At 41.7% G+C, this 22,688-nt stretch overlaps 1 long non-coding RNA gene across 1 annotated transcript; it reads right to left on the bottom strand.

Moving 5' to 3' along the window:
* Nucleotides 1-1,992: 1,992 nt before the first annotated feature.
* LOC146062588 (uncharacterized) lies at nt 1,993-21,205 on the bottom strand. Its single transcript, XR_014471411.1, has 3 exons — nt 20,830-21,205; nt 11,926-12,126; nt 1,993-2,534 (listed from the first exon to the last, which is right to left on the bottom strand). It is a non-coding gene; the product is annotated as an uncharacterized LOC146062588 (long non-coding RNA).
* Nucleotides 21,206-22,688: the final 1,483 nt, after the last annotated feature.

Here is a 22,688-nt window from a genome sequence, read left to right as displayed (position 1 = left end):
GTTTAGAAGATCCGGACTTTAACTTCTTCTTTCGACTTTGCCAAAGGATGAAGCAAACTATTTTCTTTCAGGAATCCAAAGATCTCATTATTTAATATAGGAGCTGCCCTAGGGTAAAGTAGAAAAACTAGTAAACATAATACTTGCATGCAAAATTGGTGAAAACCCAAGACATGAGGTCAACATACCTTTGGATATTAAGCTAAACCAGCATGATGCTCTACTGATGGTTGTAGGGGGATGGGACAGGACGGGAAGCAGTGAAGGTTTTAAGGGGTATGGGACGCGCCAAAGATTTTAGGGGGTACGGGAGGCAATAAAGGTTTTAGAGGGAAGGGACGCAATGAAGGTTTTAGATGGGCATTGAAATCTGGTTTAACCTACAAATATAAACTAAGGATTTGAAATGAACGCAAACTGTAAATAGAGACTGAATAGAAGGAAACGACCATACAGCAAAATGCCATGTCGCACGGCACCATACGGCACAACATAATGCTCTACTGATGGTTGTGGGGAGGAATAAATCTGGTTTAACCCAGAATTTCAAAATATTAGGGATTTAAATAAAGGTTAGATGAAAAGGAGGTGGAACGTTAGGAATGGAACCATACAGCACAACATAATGCTCTACTGATGGTTGTGGGGAGGCGGAAATCTGGTTTAACCCAGAATTTCAAATTATTAGGGTTTTAAATAAAGGATAGATGAAATTAAGGTGGAACGTTAGGAATGGAACCATACAGCAAAATGCAATGTCGCACGGCACCATGCGGCACAGCATAATGCTCTACTGATGGTTGTGGGGAGGGGGGAAATCTGGTTTAACCCAGAATTTCAAAATATTAGGGATTTAAATAAAAGGTTAGATGAAAAGGAGGTGTAACGTTAGGAATGGAACCATACTCTGATGGTTGTGGGGAGGGGGAAATCTGGTTTAACCCAGAAATGGAAAATATTAGAGTTTTAAATAAAGGTTAGATGAAAAGGAGGTGAAACGTTAGGAATGGAACCATACAGCAAAATGCCATGTCGCACGGCACCATACGGCACAACATAATGCTCTACTGATGGTTGTGGGGAGGAAGAAATCTGGTTTAACCCAGAATTTCAAAATATTAGGGATTTAAATAAAGGTTAGATGAAAAGGAGGTGGAACGTTAGGAATGGAACCATACAGCACAACATAATGCTCTACTGATGGTTGTGGGGAGGCGGAAATCTGGTTTAACCCAGAATTTCAAAATATTAGGAATTTAAATAAAGGTTAGATGAAAAGGAGGTGAAACGTTAGGAATGGAACCATACAGCAAAATGCCATGTCGCACGGCACCATACGGCACAACATAATGCTCTACTAATGGTTGTGGGGAGGAAGAAATCTGGTTTAACCCAGAATTTCAAAATATTAGGGTTTTAAATAAAGGATAGATGAAATTAAGGTGTAACGTTAGGAATGGAACCATACAGCAAAATGCAATGTTGCACGGCACCATGCGGCACAGCATAATGCTCTACTGATGGTTGTGGGGATGGGAGAAATCTGGTTTAACCCAGAATTTAAAAAAATTAGATATTAAATGAAAGCAAACTAAAAAGGACCGAGTACGGAAGAAAAGGAAGTATAGATAAGTAAAATGTAGAAAAGATATTTACCTGTGCATTGAAGTCAAACATCTCTTCCATCAGCTTCAGACTCAATAGTCTGCAGCAATGTACCCCGATGTCTGTTTGTAATTTTCACTAAAAAGCCATCTTTAGGGTTTGTAGACATTGCCATCCTCTTGTAACTTCGCCAATGGATTAAGTCATTTTCTTTCAGTGGCCCAAAAAATGTAGATATTCAAGTAGCTGCCATAGTGAGAAGTGGAAAGAGTTTAAGATCGGTTAGAGCGTGTACTAGTACTGAAACGGTCTATTGGCACACCACAATTTATAAATGACACCAGGAAAGCACCATACTGCAAAGGGAAAACAATACAACACACCACATACTTTTAGAAAGGAAAAAAATAGAAACAATTTGGATTTTAAAAAGGGAGGCAAGCAGTGAAATTAAGTTTAGAAAATAATCACAGCACAATGCCATGGCGCACGGCACCAAGAAGCACAGCACGATTGCGTACTGATTGCCGAAGGGATGGTGAAAACTTGCTAACCCACGCACTTTAAACTATTCGTATATTGTTGAAAAGTATGTTGGATGTTGGAAGAACAACCTCACAATGCCACACCATAGTTTTAGAGACATTACATTCTGAAATACATACAAGATTAGCAATGTAACCAAGCAGGAAATCGGATAGATTATGATACGAAAGGAAGACCGTAATGTGAAATTTGCTATATTTACCTGTGCATTGAAATCCGTAAATTTCTTGTACAGCATCAGAAACATCTGTAGCACTGAATCCTTAAACACGCTTGTAATGTCCACCACCATGATTTCCAGTGATTGAAGACATTGGCTTTCTTGCTGCTTTGCTAATGGATGAAGCAAACCATTTTCTTTCAGGAATCCAAAAGAGTAGCCGCTAAACAAAATAAAGTTAAAGGTAAAATTGGAAAATGCCTTAAATGATGTCAACATATAGAACTGAATAAACAGGGATTCTAAACTTAAAGGCCAAGATGGGGAACCTCTTTTCATAGTCTATTAAGGAAAAATCTAGAAAGGTAGGTTACAGCACAAAAAATCATGCTGCCATATTTTTGGATTGACTGAAATATTCATAGAAACCTTTGTATATTGAGGAAAAACAAGCTGCACATAGGAATGAAACGGACACGAAGGCAGCATACAGCATTGCATCACAAAGCATGCTGCCATACTTGCTTTTTTGACTGAAATATTCGTAGTAACCTTTGCATAGAGGAAAAACAAGCTGCACATAGGACTGAAACTGCCAGGAAGGCAATTTACAGCATAGCATCGGAAAGCATGATGCCATACAGTACTTCTGGTTTTAATATTAAAATGTTCATAAAAACCTTTGGATTCTAAGAAAATACAAGCTGGACATAGGACACTGAAAATAGTTTGTATGGCTGGGTGTTCTCTATTAGGAGATCAAGGAAAACACAGCTGGATCGGGGGGTACCAACATCATCAGTAAGCACATAACTGTTAATACCAAGTTGTACGGTGCCATACACCAAAGCATCAGACAGTCTGCCGCCATACTAACGGACTTAGTGATGCTGATAATAGATTACACCCAAAAATACAAGCTATTCGCATATGGGGAACGCAGATTCCAGGACTGAAACTGCCAGGAAGGCAGGTTCCAGCATAGCATCACCAAGCATGATTCCATACTTGTGAGTTTATGACCAAAATAGTCATAGAAACCTTTATATATTGAGGAAAAACAAGCTGCACATAGGACTAAAACTGCCAGGAAGGCAGCTTCCAGTATAGCATCACAAAGCATGATGCCATACTTGTGAGTTTATGACCAAAATAGTCATAGAAACCTTTATTTATTGAGGAAAAACAAGCTGCACATAGGACTGAAACTGCCAGGAAGGCAGCTTCCAGTATAGCATCACAAAGCATGATGCCATACTTGTGAGTTTATGCCCAAAATAGTCATAGAAACCTTGATATATTGAGGAAAAACAAGCTGCACATAGGACTGAAATTGCCAGGAAGGCAGCTTCCAGTATAGCATCACAAAGCATGATGCCATACAGTACTTCTGGTTTTATGATCAAAATGTTCATAAAAACCTTTGGATTCTAAGAAAATACAAGCTGGACATAGGACACTGAAAATAGTTTGTATGGCTGGGTGTTCTCTATTAGGAGATCAAGGAAAACGCAGCTGGATCGGGTACCATCATCATCAGTAAGCACATAACTGTTAATACAAAGTTGTACGGTGTCATACACCAAAGCATCAGACAGTCTGCCACCATACTAACGGACTTAGTGATGCTGATAATAGATTACACCCAAAAATACAAGCTATTCGCATATGGGGAACGCAGATTCCAGGACTGAAACTGCCAGGAAGGCAGGTTCCAGCATAGCATCACCAAGCATGATTCCATACTTGTGAGTTTATGACCAAAATAGTCATAGAAACCTTTATATATTGAGGAAAAACAAGCTGCACATAGGACTGAAACTGCCAGGAAGGCAGCTTCCAGTATAGCATTACAAAGCATGATGCCATACTTGTGAGTTTATGACCAAAATAGTCATAGAAACCTTTATATATTGAGGAAAAACAAGCTGCACATAGGACTGAAACTGCCAGGAAGGCAGCTTCCAGTATAGCATCACAAAGCATGATGCCATACTTGTGAGTTTATGCCCAAAATAGTCATAGAAACCTTTATATATTGAGGAAAAACAAGCTGCACATAGGACTGAAACTGCCAGGAAGGCAGCTTCCAGTATAGAATCACAAAGCATGATGCCATACTTGTGAGTTTATGACCAAAATAGTCATAGAAACCTTTATATATTGAGGAAAAACAAGCTGCACATAGGACTGAAACTGCCAGGAAGGCAATTTACAGTATAGCATCACAAAGCATGATGCCATACAGTACTTCTGGTTTTATGATCAAAATGTTCATAAAAACCTTTGGATTCTAAGAAAATACAAGCTGGACATAGGACACTCAAAACCGTTTGTATGGCTGGGTGTTCTCTATTAGGAGATCAAGGAAAATGCAGCTGGATCGGGTACCAACATCATCAGTAAGCACATAACTGTTAATACAAAGTTGTACGGTGCCATACACCAAAGCATCAGACAGTCTGCCGCCATACTAACGGACTTAGTGATGCTGATAATAGATTACACCCAAAAATACAAGCTATTCGCATATGGGGAACGCAGATTCCAGGACTGAAACTGCCAGGAAGGCAGGTTCCAGCATAGCATCACCAAGCATGATTCCATACTTGTGAGTTTATGACCAAAATAGTCATAGAAACCTTTATATATTGAGGAAAAACAAGCTGCACATAGGACTGAAACTGCCAGGAAGGCAGCTTCCAGTATAGCATCACAAAGCATGATGCCATACTTGTGAGTTTATGACCAAAATAGTCATAGAAACCTTTATTTATTGAGGAAAAACAAGCTGCACATAGGACTGAAACTGCCAGGAAGGCAGCTTCCAGTATAGCATCACAAAGCATGATGCCATACTTGTGAGTTTATGCCCAAAATAGTCATAGAAACCTTTATATATTGAGGAAAAACAAGCTGCACATAGGACTGAAACTGCCAGGAAGGCAGCTTCCAGTATAGCATCACAAAGCATGATGCCATACTTGTGAGTTTATGACCAAAATAGTCATAGAAACCTTTATATATTGAGGAAAAACAAGCTGCACATAGGACTGAAACTGCCAGGAAGGCAGCTTCCAGTATAGCATCACAAAGCATGATGCCATACTTGTGAGTTTATGACCAAAATAGTCATAGAAACCTTTATATATTGAGGAAAAACAAGCTGCACATAGGACTGAAACTGCCAGGAAGGCAGCTTCCAGTATAGCATCACAAAGCATGATGCCATACAGTACTTCTGGTTTTATGATCAAAATGTTCATAAAAACCTTTGGATTCTAAGAAAATACAAGCTGGACATAGGACACTGAAAATAGTTTGTATGGCTGGGTGTTCTCTATTAGGAGATCAAGGAAAACGCAGCTGGATCGGGTACCATCATCAGTAAGCACATAACTGTTAATACAAAGTTGTACGGTGCCATACACCAAAGCATCAGACAGTCTGCCACCATACTAACGGACTTAGTGATGCTGATAATAGATTACACCCAAAAATACAAGCTATTCGCATATGGGGAACGCAGATTCCAGGACTGAAACTGCCAGGAAGGCAGGTTCCAGCATAGCATCACCAAGCATGATTCCATACTTGTGAGTTTATGACCAAAATAGTCATAGAAACCTTTATATATTGAGGAAAAACAAGCTGCACATAGGACTGAAACTGCCAGGAAGGCAGCTTCCAGTATAGCATCACAAAGCATGATGCCATACTTGTGAGTTTATGACCAAAATAGTCATAGAAACCTTTATTTATTGAGGAAAAACAAGCTGCACATAGGACTGAAACTGCCAGGAAGGCAGCTTCCAGTATAGAATCACAAAGCATGATGCCATACTTGTGAGTTTATGACCAAAATAGTCATAGAAACCTTTATATATTGAGGAAAAACAAGCTGCACATAGGACAAACTGCCAGGAAGGCAGCTTCCAGTATAGCATCACAAAGCATGATGCCATACAGTACTTCTGGTTTTATGATCAAAATGTTCATAAAAACCTTTGGATTCTAAGAAAATACAAGCTGGACATAGGACACTCAAAACCGTTTGTATGGCTGGGTGTTCTCTATTAGGAGATCAAGGAAAATGCAGCTGGATCGGGTACCATCATCATCAGTAAGCACATAACTGTTAATACCAAGTTGTACGGTGCCATACACCAAAGCATCAGACAGTCTGCCGCCATACTAACGGACTTAGTGATGCTGATAATAGATTACACCCAAAAATACAAGCTATTCGCATATGGGGAACGCAGATTCCAGGACTGAAACTGCCAGGAAGGCAGGTTCCAGCATAGCATCACCAAGCATGATTCCATACTTGTGAGTTTATGACCAAAATAGTCATAGAAACCTTGATATATTGAGGAAAAACAAGCTGCACATAGGACTGAAACTGCCAGGAAGGCAGCTTCCAGTATAGAATCACAAAGCATGATGCCATACTTGTGAGTTTATGACCAAAATAGTCATAGAAACCTTTATATATTGAGGAAAAACAAGCTGCACATAGGACTGAAATTGCCAGGAAGGCAGCTTCCAGTATAGCATCACAAAGCATGATGCCATACAGTACTTCTGGTTTTATGATCAAAATGTTCATAAAAACCTTTGGATTCTAAGAAAATACAAGCTGGACATAGGACACTGAAAATAGTTTGTATGGCTGGGTGTTCTCTATTAGGAGATCAAGGAAAACGCAGCTGGATCGGGTACCATCATCATCAGTAAGCACATAACTGTTAATACAAAGTTGTACGGTGCCATACACCAAAGCATCAGACAGTCTGCCACCATACTAACGGACTTAGTGATGCTGATAATAGATTACACCCAAAAATACAAGCTATTCGCATATGGGGAACGCAGATTCCAGGACTGAAACTGCCAGGAAGGCAGGTTCCAGCATAGCATCACCAAGCATGATTCCATACTTGTGAGTTTATGACCAAAATAGTCATAGAAACCTTTATATATTGAGGAAAAACAAGCTGCACATAGGACTGAAACTGCCAGGAAGGCAGCTTCCAGTATAGCATCACAAAGCATGATGCCATACTTGTGAGTTTATGACCAAAATAGTCATAGAAACCTTTATTTATTGAGGAAAAACAAGCTGCACATAGGACTGAAACTGCCAGGAAGGCAGCTTCCAGTATAGCATCACAAAGCATGATGCCATGCTTGTGAGTTTATGCCCAAAATAGTCATAGAAACCTTTATATATTGAGGAAAAACAAGCTGCACATAGGACTGAAACTGCCAGGAAGGCAGCTTCCAGTATAGAATCACAAAGCATGATGCCATACTTGTGAGTTTATGACCAAAATAGTCATAGAAACCTTTATATATTGAGGAAAAACAAGCTGCACATAGGACAAACTGCCAGGAAGGCAGCTTCCAGTATAGCATCACAAAGCATGATGCCATACAGTACTTCTGGTTTTATGATCAAAATGTTCATAAAAACCTTTGGATTCTAAGAAAATACAAGCTGGACATAGGACACTGAAAATAGTTTGTATGGCTGGGTGTTCTCTATTAGGAGATCAAGGAAAACGCAGCTGGATCGGGTACCATCATCATCAGTAAGCACATAACTGTTAATACAAAGTTGTACGGTGTCATACACCAAAGCATCAGACAGTCTGCCACCATACTAACGGACTTAGTGATGCTGATAATAGATTACACCCAAAAATACAAGCTATTCGCATATGGGGAACGCAGATTCCAGGACTGAAACTGCCAGGAAGGCAGGTTCCAGCATAGCATCACCAAGCATGATTCCATACTTGTGAGTTTATGACCAAAATAGTCATAGAAACCTTTATATATTGAGGAAAAACAAGCTGCACATAGGACTGAAACTGCCAGGAAGGCAGCTTCCAGTATAGCATTACAAAGCATGATGCCATACTTGTGAGTTTATGACCAAAATAGTCATAGAAACCTTTATATATTGAGGAAAAACAAGCTGCACATAGGACTGAAACTGCCAGGAAGGCAGCTTCCAGTATAGCATCACAAAGCATGATGCCATACTTGTGAGTTTATGCCCAAAATAGTCATAGAAACCTTTATATATTGAGGAAAAACAAGCTGCACATAGGACTGAAACTGCCAGGAAGGCAGCTTCCAGTATAGAATCACAAAGCATGATGCCATACTTGTGAGTTTATGACCAAAATAGTCATAGAAACCTTTATATATTGAGGAAAAACAAGCTGCACATAGGACTGAAACTGCCAGGAAGGCAATTTACAGTATAGCATCACAAAGCATGATGCCATACAGTACTTCTGGTTTTATGATCAAAATGTTCATAAAAACCTTTGGATTCTAAGAAAATACAAGCTGGACATAGGACACTCAAAACCGTTTGTATGGCTGGGTGTTCTCTATTAGGAGATCAAGGAAAATGCAGCTGGATCGGGTACCAACATCATCAGTAAGCACATAACTGTTAATACAAAGTTGTACGGTGCCATACACCAAAGCATCAGACAGTCTGCCGCCATACTAACGGACTTAGTGATGCTGATAATAGATTACACCCAAAAATACAAGCTATTCGCATATGGGGAACGCAGATTCCAGGACTGAAACTGCCAGGAAGGCAGGTTCCAGCATAGCATCACCAAGCATGATTCCATACTTGTGAGTTTATGACCAAAATAGTCATAGAAACCTTTATATATTGAGGAAAAACAAGCTGCACATAGGACTGAAACTGCCAGGAAGGCAGCTTCCAGTATAGCATCACAAAGCATGATGCCATACTTGTGAGTTTATGACCAAAATAGTCATAGAAACCTTTATTTATTGAGGAAAAACAAGCTGCACATAGGACTGAAACTGCCAGGAAGGCAGCTTCCAGTATAGCATCACAAAGCATGATGCCATACTTGTGAGTTTATGCCCAAAATAGTCATAGAAACCTTTATATATTGAGGAAAAACAAGCTGCACATAGGACTGAAACTGCCAGGAAGGCAGCTTCCAGTATAGCATCACAAAGCATGATGCTATACTTGTGAGTTTATGACCAAAATAGTCATAGAAACCTTTATATATTGAGGAAAAACAAGCTGCACATAGGACTGAAACTGCCAGGAAGGCAGCTTCCAGTATAGCATCACAAAGCATGATGCCATACTTGTGAGTTTATGACCAAAATAGTCATAGAAACCTTTATATATTGAGGAAAAACAAGCTGCACATAGGACTGAAACTGCCAGGAAGGCAGCTTCCAGTATAGCATCACAAAGCATGATGCCATACAGTACTTCTGGTTTTATGATCAAAATGTTCATAAAAACCTTTGGATTCTAAGAAAATACAAGCTGGACATAGGACACTCAAAACCGTTTGTATGGCTGGGTGTTCTCTATTAGGAGATCAAGGAAAATGCAGCTGGATCGGGTACCATCATCATCAGTAAGCACATAACTGTTAATACAAAGTTGTACGGTGCCATACACCAAAGCATCAGACAGTCTGCCGCCATACTAACGGACTTAGTGATGCTGATAATAGATTACACCCAAAAATACAAGCTATTCGCATATGGGGAACGCAGATTCCAGGACTGAAACTGCCAGGAAGGCAGGTTCCAGCATAGCATCACCAAGCATGATTCCATACTTGTGAGTTTATGACCAAAATAGTCATAGAAACCTTTATATATTGAGGAAAAACAAGCTGCACATAGGACTGAAACTGCCAGGAAGGCAGCTTCCAGTATAGCATCACAAAGCATGATGCCATACTTGTGAGTTTATGACCAAAATAGTCATAGAAACCTTTATTTATTGAGGAAAAACAAGCTGCACATAGGACTGAAACTGCCAGGAAGGCAGCTTCCAGTATAGCATCACAAAGCATGATGCCATACTTGTGAGTTTATGCCCAAAATAGTCATAGAAACCTTTATATATTGAGGAAAAACAAGCTGCACATAGGACTGAAACTGCCAGGAAGGCAGCTTCCAGTATAGCATCACAAAGCATGATGCCATACTTGTGAGTTTATGACCAAAATAGTCATAGAAACCTTTATATATTGAGGAAAAACAAGCTGCACATAGGACTGAAACTGCCAGGAAGGCAGCTTCCAGTATAGCATCACAAAGCATGATGCCATACTTGTGAGTTTATGACCAAAATAGTCATAGAAACCTTTATATATTGAGGAAAAACAAGCTGCACATAGGACTGAAACTGCCAGGAAGGCAGCTTCCAGTATAGCATCACAAAGCATGATGCCATACAGTACTTCTGGTTTTATGATCAAAATGTTCATAAAAACCTTTGGATTCTAAGAAAATACAAGCTGGACATAGGACACTGAAAATAGTTTGTATGGCTGGGTGTTCTCTATTAGGAGATCAAGGAAAACGCAGCTGGATCGGGTACCATCATCAGTAAGCACATAACTGTTAATACAAAGTTGTACGGTGCCATACACCAAAGCATCAGACAGTCTGCCACCATACTAACGGACTTAGTGATGCTGATAATAGATTACACCCAAAAATACAAGCTATTCGCATATGGGGAACGCAGATTCCAGGACTGAAACTGCCAGGAAGGCAGGTTCCAGCATAGCATCACCAAGCATGATTCCATACTTGTGAGTTTATGACCAAAATAGTCATAGAAACCTTTATATATTGAGGAAAAACAAGCTGCACATAGGACTGAAACTGCCAGGAAGGCAGCTTCCAGTATAGCATCACAAAGCATGATGCCATACTTGTGAGTTTATGACCAAAATAGTCATAGAAACCTTTATATATTGAGGAAAAACAAGCTGCACATAGGACTGAAACTGCCAGGAAGGCAGCTTCCAGTATAGCATCACAAAGCATGATGCCATACAGTACTTCTGGTTTTATGATCAAAATGTTCATAAAAACCTTTGGATTCTAAGAAAATACAAGCTGGACATAGGACACTGAAAATAGTTTGTATGGCTGGGTGTTCTCTATTAGGAGATCAAGGAAAACGCAGCTGGATCGGGTACCATCATCATCAGTAAGCACATAACTGTTAATACAAAGTTGTACGGTGCCATACACCAAAGCATCAGACAGTCTGCCACCATACTAACGGACTTAGTGATGCTGATAATAGATTACACCCAAAAATACAAGCTATTCGCATATGGGGAACGCAGATTCCAGGACTGAAACTGCCAGGAAGGCAGGTTCCAGCATAGCATCACCAAGCATGATTCCATACTTGTGAGTTTATGACCAAAATAGTCATAGAAACCTTTATATATTGAGGAAAAACAAGCTGCACATAGGACTGAAACTGCCAGGAAGGCAGCTTCCAGTATAGCATCACAAAGCATGATGCCATACTTGTGAGTTTATGACCAAAATAGTCATAGAAACCTTTATATATTGAGGAAAAACAAGCTGCACATAGGACTGAACTGTCTGGAAGGCAGCTTACAGCATAGCATCACAAAGCATGATGCAGTGCTTCTGGTTTTATGATCAAAATGTTCATAAAAACCTTTGCAGATCAAGGAAATACAAGCTGGACATCAAACATGAAAAGCTAGTTATGTGAAATTTATACAGGATATATTTACCTGTGCATTGAAATCCATAAACGTCTTGTCCAATAGTCTACAGCACTGTATCCTGATGCCTGCTTGCCGTGTCCACCACCAAACCATCCATAGTATTCCCTGTTTGAAGACATTGGATTCTTCTTGTAACATATTTAATGGATGGAGGCAACAGTTTTTCTTCGGGTACCCAAAAAGCCAATATTCAATAGATTAGCTGCCCTAGTAAGAAGGGGGGAAAATTCAAGTAAGTAAAGTTTGTAATAAAAAAAAAAGACCAATTTTAAATACACACTACCCTACACCGCATTATGCAATAAACCATAAAGAACTTGATCTACTTAAAACCTGGTCCTTTTTTTTTTTTTTTTTTTATAAACTTTTTTCGAACCATGATGGAGAATGATAGATAGATCCATTTCTCTCTATCCATCTTCACCTCTCTCTAAATATCCATCTAAAATGCGTAATCCTAAACCAAATAATCACACAAAAAAGTTACTTTTCTTCCCAGCAGACAGATTTACAAGAAACTTGGTAGAATGATAGATGCCAAAGTTACTTTCATATTTAAATTGTGATACACAGTGTTCATACTACAGGGTTGCCAACATGACAAAAATTTTAACATGTATGCTTGTTTAAAACCATTTATTTGGACAGTAGTAAAATACAAATAATTGGGTCATGTACCACAAGCAGCGGGGTGCACAGATTTGCCGCAAGTAGATAGCATAGGAATGTTCAGCACCCAACAACTTTCAGAGCGGTTACACTCACTCGGCTCCACGATCACGCTGACGCTCAGCAACCCCCGTCATTTCACAAAATGTCAAGCAGGGAACCCTCTTGGGATGAAATTCACGGGTTTAGAGCATGTTACACTTGATATTAGAGGAGGGAACAGAAAATGTATTAAGTAGTGTTCATTCTAGCAACCGCCATCTTTGAAATCCCATGCCGTTCCTCTTCCCTGCCTAGGGTGTCGCTGTCTGCTGTGGTATTTCTAGCACAAGTCTGGTTTGCATATCAGTGCTCATATACAGACCACACTGTTCTAGAAGCACTATAGCAGACAGTGACACCCCAGGCAGGGAAGAGGAACTGCATGGGTTTTCAAAGATGGCAGGTGCTAGAATAAACACTAATAAGGAAAATGTCATTTTGGATTTTTATGCTAGATACCCCATGTCCGACAGGATTGAACGAGGGGACGGAAATTACCCCATTCTTGAAATAATCAAATGGACCTTCTCTTTTTTTCACCTTTTCATGTTATCTTTTTTCTGTGTTTTTATTGAAACCTTGTTTAAAATCTAGTTCAAATAATTATAATGGGAGTTTATCTTCCATTATTTTTATGCTTTGTTACCTTATATATTTTTAAGTCAATTATTGACTTGCTGGTATGTTATTTTATTCGGAATATATTATATACTCCTTTTTAAAACAATATTATTTGATGTTTGTTGATATTTTTTGATAATACCCTAAATTTCATAGAAATAAATGTGTAATTGTGGGTTGCCAGGGGTGACCACAGTGGCTGTGCAGATGGTAATGTTATGTTGAAATCAAGCACAGGGTGGATAATGAGCATTTTAATACGATAACACCTGTATGAGTTGTATGTGAGGGAAGCTCGTCAGACGCTAGGCAAGCTCTCTGACTAATGCTGTGTACACACGGGGGCGATCGGGGCTATAATCGCTGGGAATATGGTCGCAGGTGACCATATTGCCAGTGATGGAAGTGTGCCCCGGCGATAAATCGCCGGGTGCACGCTCCCGTTTTCTGCCCCATTGTAATCGCTGGTCACAGGAGCTTGCTCCTGCGACCAGCTAATTACCTCTGCGGCTCCCCCAGCAGCGGTTCCTTTTCATCAGCGTCCATCTCTGGTCGCTGATGAAAAGGAGACACTGAGCAATATATCCCCCCCCCCCCCCCATGTGTACGCACCTTTGGTCCTCCGTGACAAAACACGTAGGGGCGTGGCCTACTGTCAGCGTGATCGTGGAGTTGAGTGAGTGTAACCACTTTTAAAGTTGTTAGGTGCTGAGCACCATTCCTATGCTATCTACATGCGGCAAATCTGTGCACCCCGCCGCTTGTGGTATGTTTTTTGTATTGTACCACTGTCTAAAGGTTTTTTTTAAAGTGGTAACGTGCACTATTCGAGCGCCCACACTGTCTTTCTAGGTTTCGAATACCTGCTTGGATTCAGGAGAACCCTTGGGTTCAAAAAGGTGGAGCTGCCAGTTTGTCATAAAGCGAAGTGCCTTATTTGATTCCGCCAGTAAAACTGGGACTATATACCACCAGTACTGGTACCCTTTAACCAAACTAAAGCTGGCCATACACACGCAGATTTATCTGCAGATCTGTCTGGTTGGAACAAAAACATGGTTATGGATGAGAGCAAATGACAGTTGACCATTTGCTTGGAAATGCTTGAAAACTGACAAACTGTCACTCATCCATAACCAGGTGTTTGTTCCAACCAGCCAGATCTGCAGATAAATCTTACTAGTGTATGGGCACCTTAAGACTCATTACCATTTATGCACTAAGCTTCAAAAGTGACAGTGGAGAGTGATAAAAAGTCAGCCAATCAGCTCCTACCTGCCACGTCACAGGCTGTGTTTGAAAAATGTCAAATTAAGAGCTGAGTGGTTGGTTGTTTATCACTCCATTTTATCACTTTTGAAGCTTAGTGCATCTGGCCCATTGTCTCCAAAAACTGCCATTTGTTGGCAGCGAGTGAAACTATCATTCTTTCAGAGGCAGCTAGCTTTTGAAACTTTTGAGTCAAGCGGGCTTACATGTATCTATGTATGATACACTAATCATCAGCATTCACCTTTCCTAGTTTTAGGGTGACCACATTGTTTAAATATAAATTGCAGGGGCTCTGCGCTCACTAAATTAACTAATAACCAGTGGAGATTTAGTTCATGTATTGATCAATGCATTTAAGTCTGCAGCTCCCTCCATGGGACCCCTATTTTCTGTAGGCCCTACACTATTGTGCAAAATAATCACCATAATATACATAACAAATAATTACCATAGCCAACAGTACTGGTTTTGCCTATCACTTTTGAACATAATTTGTTTGGTGGTGGAGACCCAACTCAAGGCACCCTTACAAACATACAGAGGAACACAGTTTGGGAACCTCCGCTGTTAGGAAAAAACTAATATTCTGCACAAAGCAACCTTTTACATATGGGACCGTTCGATATGCAAAACCAAGAATAGCCTGTAACCTGCTCAAACACTGCATATATATATATATATATATATATATATATATATATATATATATATATATATATATATATATATATATATATATATATATATATATATATATATATATATATATATTTTTTTTTTTTTTCTAATTTGTTCTTAATATTGAGGGAAATTTACTAAGATGGGCATTCTTCTTCACATGGGATGTTGCTATGGGCAATCAATCAGAATCTACTTATTTAGCACCTTCTAGAAGATAATAGATAGTATCTGATTGCTTGCCTATAGCAACAGCCCATGTGAAATATAACTCGCATCTCAAGGGGTATACACGGAGAACTTTTAACCGGAGATTTTGACTAGATAGTCAAAATCTCATAGAAGGTTAGCCAAAATCTCCCTATTTTTCTCCTGCTTAGTCAATATTTTCTAGCAGAAATTGCTTAGCATAAATAGACTGTGCAGGCAAAGCAATTTTGACTAGATCATAGACTATCATTGCTTAGACAAAATTGCTTAGTCAAAATCTCCAGTGCATCTAGCCAAAAGCTCTCCCAAAATTGCTTAGTCAAAATTGTCCATTTGTCAATCTCCCCATGTGTACACCCCTTTAGTAAATTGCCCCCATTAGGTAAACCAATTAAGTAGTACCAGAGATGTATTGAGGGGTATTCAATGCTCTGATAGCGAGACATGCCAATAACTCAGTCATATATTCAACTCACTTCCCTTCACTCGCCGTTTCCACCTAACCTCATGGAACAGGCTAGGTGGACACGATGAGTGTTCCCATTAAAATGATGGGGCAAGGTACAAAATGTGACAAACAGCAATGCTCGCTGCAGATGCAGCTAGTCTATGGTGTTCCTTACCATCCTCTCATGGCAAGGATTTGGCCCTTACAGTGAATACGGCGAGGGTGTTTGACAACGAGGATGGCTTGTTTTTGGCCAGGAAAGCCATCCTCGCCATAGAAACCCCCTCACCGTCTTTATTGAGTACCCCTAACTGTAGGAATGACATTGAACTACACAATTGTTTAAATAGGGTGTGGATCATCTCACAATATCTAGATAGACACCAAAAGGTTGATGAAAAAAGTTAGACAGGTTTAAGTTTTTCTTTTTCACCTAAGAATGGGAATCGCCAAATCGTGTACAGCCTCACTCTATATGATTCGGGCTCAATCAGAGTTCACGTGGATGGTTAAGGGCACTTCCAACAAAAAAAGGACATGGGTCATGAAAGTTTCCCAGTGCATCAGTCAGTCTATAGCAGGCATGTCCAAACTGTGACCCTCCAGCTGTTGTGAAACTACACATCCCAGCATGCCTTGCCATAGTTTTGGCATTCCCTATTAGCAAAACTGTGGCAAGGCATGATGGGACTTAAGGTGCCCATACACATGCCGATTCTGGCGGTGCGATGTGTGCTATGAGATGCGTGTTCCCGCGGCATCTCATCGCACAGTACAAAATGTATGTGCTGCAAATACTTTTTGTACTGTCTATCGCATTGCATGCACAACGTATGCGATGAGATGCTATTTTAGCACAAAACGCACGCCAGAATCGGCACGTGTATGGGCACCTTTATAGTTACACAACAGCTGGAGTGCCATAGTTTGGACCTTCCTGGTCTATAGTATTTTAAAAAAAATCGGTTGGTAACAGTGTGTCATGTGACATGCTGCCTTATTTCAGTAATGGTTATCATCAGGCAGACACTGATTGTGACCACTGATTATCTATTGCGGTTTTCTGAAAACAAAAGTAAGACACTTGGCTTATTGTAGTATATAAATACAAGTAGAGCACATTCACTGGCAGAAGCTATGTGTTGATAATCAGTGGTTTTATGTTAATGAAAGTTCCATTTGGCACACATTTGGTTTTACCTTTTTGGGGTATTTTTTTCCCATATTTTGGTTAAAAAGATGAGTAAATGCATGATATTTACCAGATCTCTAATGGTTTATGAGGATTAAAAATTCATTTGTTATTTATTTGACTGTTTTATGAGTCGACATGTGCCGACAGGCGGTATTTCATGCCCTACCATCCACTAGGCCGGCGTGGCGGGAGAATAAAATAGTCGTGAGGCACAGTACCCGAAGCATGGCGAGCACAGCGAGCCATGCAAGGGGATACGGTGCTATGGTGACTGTCGCGTGAAAAAATGGAGAAAAAAAAAAAACATGTCGGCCTAATGACCCTGTGGACCTAAATGCAGTCTGACGAATGATCCCATTCCGTTGCGGTAAAGTGAACTGCCACTTTGCAGCATCACTTTACTTTACCGGGGGTCACAGGAACAGCACCACGATGACCAACACTCCTTAGCAGAGCACCTAACAGGAGACCCTTGGTAAAAGAGGAAGTGGGAAAAATGAACACTTAAGGTATTTGTGAGGTGGGCTCTCTTTTAGGGTATGTACCCAATATAGGCGCCATCTTGAAATCTGCCTTCCCGAATCATCAGTGTCATTTTTTTTAAATGGCAAAGGGTTCATGTAACATGCCTAAAATCAAAATTTGATTAAGTTTATTGCTTTAAATTTGAAAAAGCAGTTATGGTAACTAAAGCCATCTTCAGTTACCGGTAATTAAAAAAGAATTGTAACTTTTGAACCATAACTGCCATTTTAAATCTGCAACAATACAAGTTACAGCAAATTTTTATGTTTGGCATCTCCTTCCCATTTGAAAAAAAATGACTTAAATTCAAGATCGCTGATTTCAAGATGGCGCCCATGTTCAGCACATACCATAAAAGATAGCCAACCTCACAGGAGTATTCAGCTTTACCATTTCCTGCAGTTTTTGAAACAAAAAGGTACACTGCGACTTTTGAATCACCCTGTATATAGGAATCATGGGTCTTCAACCTATGGCCCTCCAGATGTTGTGAAACTACATGTTCCAACATGCATTGCCACATCTTTTCCTATAAGAGCATGCCAAAACTGTCAGGGCATGCTGGGAAATGCAGTTCCACAACATCTGGAGGGCCACAGGTTGAAGACATGTGAATTATAGGTGGTGCTGCGGGTGTCAAAAATAGTGCACACAAAATGACAGATATAGGTCAGTGACATTACCCGGCGCCCGTTCCATACATGCAGACTGAGTAGTCAAGATTGCACTACATGTACAGGCATTGGGGGGGGGGGGTGTACACACTGGACTATTTGCTATCTATATATACATATATCTCTCATTAACATAGTCTACTAGGTCTTTAACAATATATCACCAAGTGCGTGACCAGTTTAAGAGGATTGCAATTGCTTTCACCCAGGTGGGAGAACCGTTGCATTACACTGATACCCCTTTCACACTGCAGCTCTTAACCGGTATATTGCCTTTTTTTAGCCTTTTAAACCGGTTAGAGCTGCAGTGTGAAAGCACCTGTCTGCATTTACCGGTTACAAATAACTGGAACTTGCAAATGGGTAAAAAGCAGAGTCCTACATGGTTCAGAGCCCTTTTTATGCAATGTGAGTGGCTCTGAACCGGTATATAGGACTCAGGCAGCAGTTTGCACTGAGCTGGTTATCAGTGCAGTGAATATTTAATAATCTGGTGCCGCATATGTAAGGAGCGGCTCCTAGTGACCTGTGCACGCCCGCTGCCCGGATCCGCTGGCTGTGTGGAGGGCCCTGTTGCTTTGCCGGCACCTGTGGCTGCCACCCCTGGATCACCCCCTGAACCCATTCTGCCTACTGCATGGTATATCACTGGTTAATTACCTTGTACCTTTCACAACGAGTTCAATGTGAAAGGTACAAAAATGGTAATTTACCAGTAATATAGCGTCTACAACATGCAGTGTTATGCCCCTTTCAGACCGCACTAAAAAAAAACGGTATTTTGCAGATTTTTAACAGTTTTAAAACGGTAATATGTGCGGTCTGAAAGGTGCAGAGTGATTTTACAGTTTCCAAAAAACTTTTTTTTTTTTTGAAACGGTAAAAAAGCAGGGTCCTACCAGTTTCAGACCCGGTTTTTTTTTGCTGTCTGAAACGGTACCCAGGCAGCAGTAAACACAATTGGTCCCCAGAGCAGCGCATATTTCATTTTATGTGCATATGTAACGAGCGTATGGCTCATTAAATATGCACTGCGCAGGCTCAGTCAGAGCAGATCAGCTACTGCTCACTGTCAGACCCCCTTACCCTTACAGCGTCCTGCAGGCAGCTCTCCTCCCTGCCTGCAGTGCGGGAGCTCCTGCTGGCAGTCTAGGTGCGGGCTCTGGTGCCTGATCCCCTCTCTCCCCCCATCGCTGCTTTCACACCGCAAACCTGCTTTAGACCAGGTATTTACATACGATGTGAAAGGGGTTAAACTTGCTCTGACCTGTTTTAAATACCTGGTCTAAGCAGGTTTTGCGGTGTGAAAGCAGCATAAATGGGGTTAAACTTGCTCTGACCCGGTTAAAGAAACGTTTAAAAAAAAAAACAGGTCAGAGTAGGTTTGGCAGTGTGAAAGCAGCTGTCTGCAAACGCAACGGTAGTGCAGCAATACAGCTAAACGTTCATGCCAGTCATGAAGACGCCGGTAGTAACACCAGCCCACAAAAACATGAATAAAAAAAAAGGGGACTGTAAAAAGTGGACCGGACTAAACTCCGGACCGCCGGACAGGACATCAAAATGTGCAGTACGGAGCTTGTAGGGTCCGGTCCGGGGGGTGTCCTGTTCGGGGGGTGTCTTGTCCGGGGTGGTCCCTGTGAAAGCTATCACCAGGGACATGGGAGAGGGGAGATTACAGCCTCCCCGTGTGGTCCGGACCGTCCGGTTTTTGCTACATGCCCGGACCATACAGGGAGGCTTTATTCTACCCCTCCTCCTTTACCTGGTAACAAGTGTCACAGGCAGAACCCCCAGACAGGACACCCCCCCCCCCCCCCGGACCGGACGATACAAGCTCCAAAATGCAGAGTTTGAGGTCTGGTCCGGCGGTCCGGGGGTTTTGTCATGGTCCGGTTTTTACCCATACCCAAAAAAAAGTGTTACTATAGCATAACCATCACAGCGGGGTTTTGGAGTCTAAAGAGAAAAGCATATAATGTGTTCTGCATATATAGCACTCTTCCTGCCTACAGGGATAGTGGCACAGGTACACCTGAGTGCAATTGTGACACGGAGCGCAGATACAGTAGCGACAACATCAGACCTTTCCCCCGGGTATGGGTAAAATCCGGAATCGGATAAGACACCGGAATGCCGGACTGGACATCAAACTCTGCATTCCGGAGCTTGTAGTATCCGGTCCAGGGGTGTCCTGTCCGGGGGTGCTCCATCTGATGGGGCTGCTCTGACACCTGTCACCTGGGAGAGGAGAGGGGGGAGAATACAGCCTCACTGCATGGTCCGGGGGTGTAATAAAAACTGGAACGTTCCAGACCACACAGGGAGGCTGTAATCTCCCCTTCCCCATGTCCCTGGTGTGAGCAATCACAGGCATCCCCCCGGAAAAGACACTCCCCGGATGGGACACCCCTCGGACCAGACACTATAAGCTCCGGAATGCAGAGTTTGATGTCTGGTCCGGCGTTCCGGTGTCTTATCCGGGTCCGGTTTTTACTTAGTCCCCTTTCCCCCCCAAACAGGCCCGTGTCCGTCACCTCGTGCAGCAAGCCCCGCTCTCACGTACGTCGCCTTACCGTTCGGCCTCCTGCGCCGCCGCGTGATTGCAGCGGCTCCCCTCCGTCAGTCCGCCGATTCATCTATCTTTGTCTCGCAGGAGAGGGACGGAGCGCCGCTTCTGTTGCATTGGCAATGGCACCGTCTCGGGGGCAGCGGCTCCCCGGCCTCACGGTTCTGACCGGCACAGTTCAGCGTGCTCCTCCGGCGGAAACAAAAGCCCCTGACGCCAAAGCAGGGCCCAGCACCAATCCTGTCGTTGCACAGCTGCTGCTGGGTGTTGACTTATCCGCTATCTGGCAGAAAATGAAACATTAAGCACGGCGGCAGCGGCAGCAGAAAGGAGAAATGGCGGCGAAATCTCGCGAGAAGATGATGATGATGATGATGGTGGTAGTCTCGCGGTGTTGATGCCTATCGTTGTTGCTGGACTGGTCGCCGTGATCATCTGTCCAGCGATGTACAGTACTAATAAAGTTCTTTTGAAAAAAAAATTCTGGAACGGTAGCGGCTAGATACCCTTCGTGTGACTGTTGTCGTCATCAGGGGGAGGAGTCAGCACGGAGCACACAGTTTTGGTTGAGTCTATTTTATAGTGGACTAAAGGACCTTGTCCCTCCAGGCACTATGATTTAGCCAACTCAATACAAATAGGACGAGGCTGAAGTTGGCTTCTTATTCTGCCAGCTTCTTATTCGAGCTCCAGCTTCTTATTCAGAACAATCACTTTTACAAGGGTTAATGGACCACAAATTTGACTGCAGAAATCAACACAGGGGGGTCACGTACATATGACCCACTAGCAATTTCTTTTGACCAACAAGGTTTTGGGCAGAAATTGGGCACTAAAGTGGGCATGGGTCCCAGAATTCATCATTTTGAATAAGTAGCTGGTGTCCTGCAAGGGTTAAACAGCGTTGGTCAACAAATATTACACTGGAAACTCGCACAGGGGGTTTTCAGTGTAATATTTGTTGACCAATGCTGTTTAACCCTTGCAGGACACCAGCTACTTATTCAAAATGATGACATCTGGGACCTATGCCCACTTTACTGCCCTATTACTGCCCAAATCCTTGTTGGTCAAAAGAAATTACAAGTGGGTCATATGTAAGTGACCCCCCTGTGCGGGTTTCCAGTGTAATATTTTTTGACCAATGCTGTTTAACCCTTGCAGGACACCAGCTACTTATTCAAAATGATGATTCTGGGACCTATGCCCACTTTACTGCCCTATTTCTGCCCAAATCCTTGTTGGTCAAAAGAAATGGCAAATGGGTCATATGTAAGTGACCCCCCTGTGTGGATTCCAAGTGTAAGATTTTTTGACCAACGCTGTTTAACCCTTGCAGGACACCAGCTACTTATTCAAAATGATGATTCTGGGACCCATGCCCACTTTAGTGCCCTATTTCTGCCCAAATCCTTGTTGGTCAAAAGAAATGGCAAGTGGGTCATATGTAAGTGACCCCCCTGTGCGGGTTTCCAGTGTAATATTTTTTGACCAACGCTGTTTAACCCTTGCAGGACACCAGCTTCTTATTCAAAATGATGATTCTGGGACCTATGCCCACTTTACTGCCCTATTTCTGCCCAAATCCTTGTTGGTCAAAAGAAATGGCAAGTGGGTCATATGTAAGTGACCCCCCTATGTGGATTCCAAGTGTAAGATTTTTTGACCAACGCTGTTTAACCCTTGCAGGACACCAGCTACTTATTCAAAATGATGACATCTGGGACCTATGCCCACTTTACTGCCCTATTTCTGCCCAAATCCTTGTTGGTCAAAAGAAATTGCAAGTGGGTCATATGTATCTGACCCCCCTGTGTGGATTGCAAGTGTAAAATTTTTTGACCAACGCTGTTTAACCCTTGCAGG

Source organism: Crinia signifera, chromosome 3 (assembly GCF_055691185.1).
Source record: "Crinia signifera chromosome 3, ASM5569118v1, whole genome shotgun sequence".
NCBI lineage: Eukaryota > Metazoa > Chordata > Amphibia > Anura > Myobatrachidae > Crinia > Crinia signifera.
The sequence above is the reverse complement of the archived record's forward strand: the minus strand, read 5'-3'. Positions and strand labels throughout refer to the sequence as shown.